The sequence below is a fragment of the Bos taurus genome, unplaced genomic scaffold (assembly GCF_002263795.3).
Source record: "Bos taurus isolate L1 Dominette 01449 registration number 42190680 breed Hereford unplaced genomic scaffold, ARS-UCD2.0 Leftover_ScbfJmS_828, whole genome shotgun sequence".
Classification (NCBI taxonomy): domain Eukaryota; kingdom Metazoa; phylum Chordata; class Mammalia; order Artiodactyla; family Bovidae; genus Bos; species Bos taurus.
Genome location: NW_020192124.1, coordinates 59,036 through 67,679, shown reverse-complemented (window position 1 = coordinate 67,679; position 8,644 = coordinate 59,036). Strand labels below are relative to the sequence as shown.

The following is an 8,644-nucleotide window of genomic DNA, read 5'->3' as shown; positions in this document are numbered from 1 at the left end:
ATGAGGTATTATCTTATACCTATCAGAAGGGCTATCATTCAAAAGGAACAGAAGTAACAAATGTTGGTGAGCATGTGGACAAGATCTATACACTGTTGGTGGGAATATCAATTGGTGCAGCCACCATGGATAACAGTAAGGAGCGTGCTCAAAATCTAAAAAGAGAACTAACACATGACCCAGCAATCGCACTCCTGGTTGTATATCTGAAAAAAAAAAATAAAAAAGAACCCACTAATTTGGATGGTCTCCGTCAGGTACTCGATGCTTGTCTGAGTCTAAGGGTTTGCACTGCTTGTTTCCCCTTCCCCTCCAGCCTCATCTACTCTCTGCCAGTGACCCCACCCCAGTCCAACCTCTCTGTTTATTAAGAAGGGACCTGTGCCTGGCAGAGCCAGTGTGAGATGAAGAGACAGTCCTTCCCAGCCACCAGATAATCAGGAGTTTTGGCCGGACCTTTGAGTACACACTGAGACAGTGAGGAGTCAGACAAAAAGCACAGATGGTGGCACTGAAATGGATTAATAAGGAACTTAGTGATGTCGCCAGGGACCCTCCAGCACAATATTCTGCAGGTCCAGTTGGGGATGATACATTTCATGGGCAAATCACAATTACGAAAAAGAACGGCAACCCATATCAAGGCAGTTTATTCTCTGGGACAATTCATTTCCCTAAAGACTACCCGTTCATACTACCTAAGGTTGCATTTGCAACAGAATTTATCATCCAGACATGAACACTAATGGCAACACTCCGTTCGCTACTCTAGGATCACTGTCGTCTCTTGCCTTCATGATTTCTAAAGTTCTGGTATCCATTTGTTCACTGCTATGTGATCCGAACCCAGATGATAGCCTACCAAGTGCCAGAGGTTGCATAGATCTATAAAACAGAAATAAGTACAAAAGAATTTTTCAGGAATGTACTCAGAAGTATGCCATGTGATGCTACCTTAAAGTCAGAATAACTTGCATTAAAGCTTGAATAAACTTTCAGTTCAGTTCAGTCGCTCAGTCGACTCTTTGCGACCCCATGAATTGCAGCATGCTGGGCCTCCCTTTCCATCACCAATTCCCGCAGTTCACTCAGACTCACATCTGAGTCGGTGATGCCATCCAGCCATCTCATCCTCTGTCACAGTCTTTTCCAATGAGACAACTCTTCACATGAGGTGGCCAAAGTACTGGAGTTTCAGCTTTAGCATCATTCCTTCCAAAGAACACCCAGGACTGATCTCCTTTAGAATGGACTGGTTGGATCTCCTTGCAGTCCAAGGGACTCTCAAGAGTCTTCTCCAACAGCACAGTTCAAAAGCATCAATTCTTCAGCACTCAACTTGCTTTAAATTACTGCTAAAAAAAAAAAAAAACAAAACAAAAAACACTCATTTGAAAAGATCTACACACATACAATGGAATATTACTCAGTTATAAAAAAGAATGAACTTTTGCCATTTTCAAGAACACGGATTGATTGGAAGGCATTATGTTAACTGAAATATGTGAGAGAGAGGAAGGCAAATGCTGTATAATACCATTTATATGGAGAATTAAAAAATAAAACACAGATGAAGCAGACTCACAGATACAGAGAACAAGCTAGCAGTGGTTACCAGGGGAGAGCAGCAAGGGGGAGGGTAAGGGCAGGGATAGAAGATTAAGAGGTGCAAACTTATATGTATAAAATAGATAAGCTACAAGGATATATTGCAAAACAAAGGGGATATAGCCAATATTTTATAACAAGTATAAATGGAACATAACATTTACAAATTGTGAATCACTTTGTTGTGTCCCTGAAACATAAAATATTGTACATAAACTATGAAAATGAAGTGAAAATGTTAGTTGCTCAGTCTTGTTCAACTCTTTTTGACCCTAAGGACAGTAGCCCACCAGGCTCCTCTATGGATGGAATTCTCCAAGTAAGAATTACCCACTGGAGTGGGTAACCATTCCCTTCTCCAGGAGATCTTCCTGAGTAAGTGATCAAACCCAGGTCTCCTACATTGCAGGCAGATTCTTTGTCATCTGAGCTACCAGGGAAGCCCACAACAACTATAACTCACTTTAAAAATATATATATACTCCCAAATCATCCCACCCTCTCCCTCTCCCACAGAGTCCAAAAGACTGTTCTATACATCAGTGTCTGTTTTGCTGTCTCGTATACAGGGTTATTGGGATGACCCAGAGGAATGGTATGGGGAGGGAGGAGGGAGGAGGGTTCAGGATGGGGAACACATGTATACCTGTGGCAGATTCATTTTGATATATGGCAAAACCAATACAATATTGTAAAGTTAAAAAATAAAATACAATTAAATAAATATTCTCTCAGGAACTTTCACATATACAATACAGTATTATTAACTATGCGCTTCCCTGGTGGCTCAGTGGTAAAGAATCTGCCTGTTGATGCAGGAGAGACGGGTTCAATTCCTGGGTCGGGAAGATGCCCTGGAGGAGGACACAGCAACCCAATCCAGTATTCTTGCATGGAAAATTCCAGACAGAGGAGGCTGGTAAGCTACAATCCATGGGGTTGCAGAGAGTAGGAAACCACTTGGCCACTAGCAACAACAATGATCAACTATAGTCACAATGCTGTACATTATATCCCTGCTGCTGCTGCTGCTGCTATGTTGCTTCAGTCGTGTCCGACTCTGTGCGACCCCATAGACAGCAGCCCACCAGGCTCCCTCATCCCTGGGATTCTCCAGGCAAGAACACTAGGGCTTCTTTATTTTGTAAGTGAAAGTTGTGAATGTTTATGCCATTTGGACACTTACACCCATTTCATCCATCCTCCAACCCCCTCTTGTGGCAACCGCCAATCTACAACATGATGGACCTAGAGATCATTACTGATTGAAGTGACTCAGAGAAGGAGAAATATTATATGACATATCTTAGATGTATAATTTAAAAAGAGATGATACAAATGAATTTAAGTACAAAATGGAAAGACTTACAGTCTCAGAGAACAAATTTATGGTTGCCGCTGGGGAACGATGTGGGACAGGGATAGTTAGGGGATTTCCGATGGACATGTACACACTGCTATATTTAAAATGGATAAGCAACAAGGTTGTACCGTGTAACACAGGGAACTCTGCTTAGTATTATGTGGCAGTATTGATGGAGGTTTGGGGGAGAGTGGATACGTGTATATGTATGGCTGAGTCCCTTCACTGTTCACCTGAAAACTGTCACAATATTGTTAATTTGCTATACCTCAACACAAAATAAAAAAGCTAAAATTTTACAAACACTGTGCCTGCAGTGCAAGGGCTGTGAGTTCAGACCCTGGTTGGGGAATTAAGATCCCATGTGCCACATAGCAAACCAATCCACAAAATATCATCACAGAAAAAAGTGATGGGGATCCATGAAAGAAATAATTGATAAGCTAGATTTTATTCCCTTCAAACTTCTGCTCTATAAAAATACATCAATAGAACAACAAGATGAGCCATAGTCTAGAAGAAAATATTTGCAAAAGACATATCTGATGAAGGCTCTAATCTAAAATATACAAAGAACTCTTAATATTAATAAGAAGAAAACATTTCATAAAAAATGGACAAAAGATTGGAATAGATACCTTGCCCAGGAAGATACAGAGATGGCAAACAAGCATATGGAAAGATGCTCCACATCATATACCATTAGGGAACTGCAAATTAAAAAAACAAGCAGAGACCACGACATGCCTTTCAGAATGGCCAGCGTTCAAAGACTGACAACACCAAATGCTGGTAAGGACGTGAATCAATAAGAACACTCATTCCTCAGTGGTGGTGATGCAAAATGGTAGAGCCACTTTGGGAGACAGTTTGCAAGTTTCTTAGTAAACTATACATATTCAACACTGCTGGTACGAATATAAATTGGTACAGCCAATTTACAGGGAAAACAGTGTAGCAGTTCCTCAAAAAATCAAAAATAACACATAATACTTTCCACATTCCACTACTATCCACAGGAACTGAAATCAGGACCTCGAAGAGAGCTCTGCACTCCCATGTTCATTGCAGCACTACTCACAATGGCCAAGAAAGGGAAGCAGCCTAGGTGTCCAGTGACAGATGAATGGATAAAAAAGATGCAAAATACACATATAATGGAACACCATTCAGCCTTAAAAAGAAGCTAACCTCTCCAGTTATTACAGCGTGCATGAACCAAGAGGACCTTCTGCTAGAGTGAAATAAGCCAAACACAGAAAGACAAATACTGCATGTCATTTATATGAAGAATCTAAAATGCTCAAAGTCAAAAAAACAGAGAGCAGAGTGGTGGTTGCCATGGTCTATGGGAGGGTGAATGAGAAGGAATTGTAGACTTAAAAAACATTCACAGTCTATACATGAGACAGGGTGTTCAGGGCTGGTGCACTGGGATGACCCTGAGAGATGGGATGGGGAGGGAGGTGGGAGCCGGGTCAGGAAAGGGAACAATGCACACCCATGGCTGATTCATGTCAATGTATGGCAAAAGCCACTACAATATTGTAAATAGCCTCCAATTAAAATAAATAAATTAAAAGAAAAAAAAAAAAAAACATTCACAGCTTAAAAGCTGACAGGTATGTTCTCTTTGGTACAAACATTTAGGACTTCATCCCAGGAGGCAGCGTCTCCAGTAATCCTGAGAGAACTCCTCCAAAGAAGGGAGGGGAGGAGCCAGGTTACATAGAAGTTTTGCAACAAAGGGCAGGTAGTCTGAATATCAAAAGATTATGATAAATGAAGGAAAACCAGATAACCCTGGTTAAGGAATTTAGCATTTTTCCATATATGGAAAAATGCAAGAATCGGGGCTCACTGAAATCATTCCTTTGATATGAACTTCACATATCTGGGGCCCGTATCCTGTATTTTTACATGCTGTGTTCCCTCAGGGTTCACCATCCGTGGTGGCTGCAACTGTCAATAACTGACAGTATTTATTCACTGATACAGCAGGCAGCATTCCAATTCTCAGTATTAATCAAAAGTTACAAAGTTTAATTATACAAAACGAATAAGTTCTAGGGATCTACTATATAATATAGAGCTTATAGTTAAAAATACTATATTGTACACTCTCTAAGAGGTCAAATCTTATGGCAAGTGTTCTTATCCCAGACACAAAACATAAAGGGTGAGAAGGCATCTGTCAAAATGGCCATCATCAAAAAGTCTATAAACAATAAATGCTGGAGAGGGTGTGGAGAAAAGGGAACTCTCTTGCATTGTTGGTGGGAATGTAAATTGATACAGCCTCTATGGAGAAGACTATAAAGTTTCCTAAAAAATTAGGAATAAAATTACCACATGACCCAACCATCCCACTACTGGGCATAAACCCTTAGGACACCATAACTGAATAAGACACATGTACTCCAATGTTCATTGCAGCACTATTTACAACATATAGGCCACAGAAGCAACCCAGATGTCCATCGCTGAATGGATAAAGGAGCTCTGGTTTCTGTATATGATGAAGTACTACTCAGCCATAAAAAGACCATATTTGAGTGAGTTCCAATGTAGTGGGTGAACTTAGGGCCTATTATACAGAGTGAAAAAAGTCAGAAAGAGAAATATAAACATCGTATCCTGACACATACATGGAATCTAGGAGACAGCATTGATGAATGTATTTGCAGGGCAGGATGGAGATGCAGACATAGAGGACAGACTTGGTGACACAGGGGTGGATGAGAGGGAGGGACAAACCGAGAGCAATACTGAAACATACACATTACCATATGGAACATCGACAGCCAATGGGGATTTCCTGGGTGATGCAGGGAGCTCAAACTGGTGCTCTGTGAAAATCTAGACGGGTGGGAAGAAGTGGGAGGTGGGGGGATGTTCAAGGGGGAGGGGACATATGTATACCTATGGCCGATTCATGTTGATATATGGCAGAAACCAACACAATAGTGTAAAGCAACTACACTCCGATTAAAAATAAATTTAAAAAAGGATAAGAAGGGAATTTTGGAGGTAATGGATATGTTTATGGCATAAACTGTGGTGGTCATTTCACAGGAGTAGACTTATCTCCAAACTCATCAATAAATAAATCAGAAAAATACTGGTTAGCAAGGAAACCTAGCATATCCCAGTTAAGAGTATGCCACTTAAGGTCGCCATGAGGTAGACATCCTCAGTGGATGTAACAGAAAGCTCCAAAATGTTTCAAAGGCCCCAATCTTACCTATCTCTCACTTGACCTTTTACATAAACCACTCCCACTTTCATTCATTTAACCACCCAAAAGTGTCTATTCCTTCCCTATTGTTTGCCACATTACAGTCAAGATAACTTGATTTCAATTATTATTATTTTTTTAGTGGCGTAGGCTCTAGATCCCCCACCGAGGGCAGAACGCGCCAGTCCAGCGGCTTGAAGGCATCATCCCGCCTCAGGGGAGTGCCACCCTGATTTCTGGGAAACGCCACAGACAGAAGACAACATGAATAAACCATCTAATCTGCACAGGGTTTCCCTGTACTGGAATAAGAGCACAGGACACATTCCATGCCAGCTTCACATGATTTCTCTCTGATTTACTCATAATCCCAGGCAGACTCAGAAAATGCTGCAGGTTTGGGTCTCAACCCCCAAAGGAAAGTCCATATCACAATTGAGTCATACAAATTTTTTGGTTTCCAGTGCTTTCATAAAATTTATGTTTATACTATACTATAGGTTATTAAGTGGGCAATAGCATTGTGCCTCAGAACAATATAGATGTCTTAAATAGAAACACGTCATTGCTAAAAGAAAAAAGATGCTAACCATTATGTGAGCCTTCACTGAGTCCATCATTTTTGCTGCTGAGGGTGTGAACATTGCAAGAGGTATCAAAACGTGAGACACAGACATGAAGTGAGCAAACGGTGTTGGAAACATGGAGCTGAAAGACTTGCTGGAAGCAATTTTGACTGACACAAACTTTTAATTTGGTAAAGAAAAACAACAAAGAAAAGAAAAGCAGTACCTGTGAAATACAATAAAGCAAGGTGTAACAGAGTGAAGTGTGCCTGTAACTGTTAAGGGCAGTTTCCCATCCCAGGCTTTGTCTTTAAACTATGTAGCCCACCATGTGAGAACCTGGTTCCTGGTCACGATTGCCACAGCCTCATCCAGCCTGCCATGCACAGAACTTATAATTACTTCCCACCGGAAGACTTATACTTTCCCAAGGCCCACCACTACCTTGTGTCAGGGAATTCACATTTGGCTGCTGTCATGTCACCATTTCCTTTACATGACAGCTGCTTCTCGACTCTATAATTTTACGGTGAGTGGCTAGATCTTTTTCTCAGCTCTCCAAGTATTAGCATGGAGTCTTCTATGAGCAGAGGTTCAATTACTGTTTAGGGAATAAATGAGCCTGTGAGCATGAGGATGAATTTCTTAGAATTTAATTTTACATTTTTGAATTAACAAAGCATACACGGTCACTTATAATTTTGTAAAACACAACTAGGAAAGATGAGGAAATAAAATACCATGCATCTTACTTTCCCTCTATTTCTTGATCCCACATATTGCACTGCTTAGTGTTTTCATATTGTCAAGGAAATAACATATTGTAATTCCATGTTATCTTGAACCAGCTTACTGAATAAGATGGAACCTTTCCCACTTCTTTTACACAACAGAAAAACTCTTAAGACCAATAAACAACAGAAAGTGTGACTGATGTCATTCGTACAGTTAGATTATAAGCTTTCATTGAGGAGCAACCTTTGAAAAGTAGCAAGAACATAAAAACACAGATTTATCTCTAAATTCCTCATACAGAACACAAACCCCAAGAAATTATACACTGTGCACCCTCTGGGATGCCCCGTTCTATAATACTTATAGAACACTGAATGCTATCCTCAACCACAAAGTCCAGAATTTGGCTCAGCTTCATTAGGTGTGGAAAGAATTGCTGGAGGAACACTGGGACATCCGCTGGCTTGGGCCCTCTCTTCCTCGCCTCTTAAAGCTGTGATACCCAGGATCTCTGATAGCTGACAGAAGTGGTGGGGTTGGGGGAGGGCGAAGAAGGCTGGCAGGGTGTTCTACAGTCCTCAGAGTCCCAATCTTCATATCTCTCAGAGTCTGACACTGCTCCCTTTCCCGAACTGTGTCAACAAGCCTCCAAACAAAGTTTCACCTCTTAGAGATCGGCAGGGGAGAAGTCCGGGAATTGAGTGCATGGGTGCCGCTTTGTGTCTCCATCTTTACTGCCCCATGCCTCGTTCGCACTCGGCGCTCTCCCAGTGACTGGAGTTAGGGCCTAGGTTTTCTTCATTTACAGAGTCAAGTAATCGCTTATCTTACAGAATGTCTTAGATCACGATGTACCGAAGAAATTGGCCTAAGAGAGCTGTAGGAACCGTCCCCTGCCGATCATAGAGATGAGACTTTGGGCGTTATCTTTGTTACAGGACGGGGGAATGGTCCCTTGAGTCCACATTCAGGTCCTCACCTTGCCCACAGATCAGTCCTGGGAATCCACTCTTAGCCACACGAATGCGCTGAACATCAGTCCGAGCTCTTTGCCACCAGCACGGAAGTTTTGCAGACACGTCCGGCTATGGCTGCCCTGTGCACGATCTCTGAGGGATGATGGAAGGGGCGGAG

General features: G+C 41.6%; 1 pseudogene; it reads left to right on the top strand.

Annotated features, from left to right (window-relative positions):
• Positions 1–452: 452 nt before the first annotated feature.
• On the top strand, positions 453–1,302 carry LOC112445765 (ubiquitin-conjugating enzyme E2 D3-like; annotated as a pseudogene).
• The last annotated feature ends 7,342 nt before the right edge of the window (positions 1,303–8,644 follow it).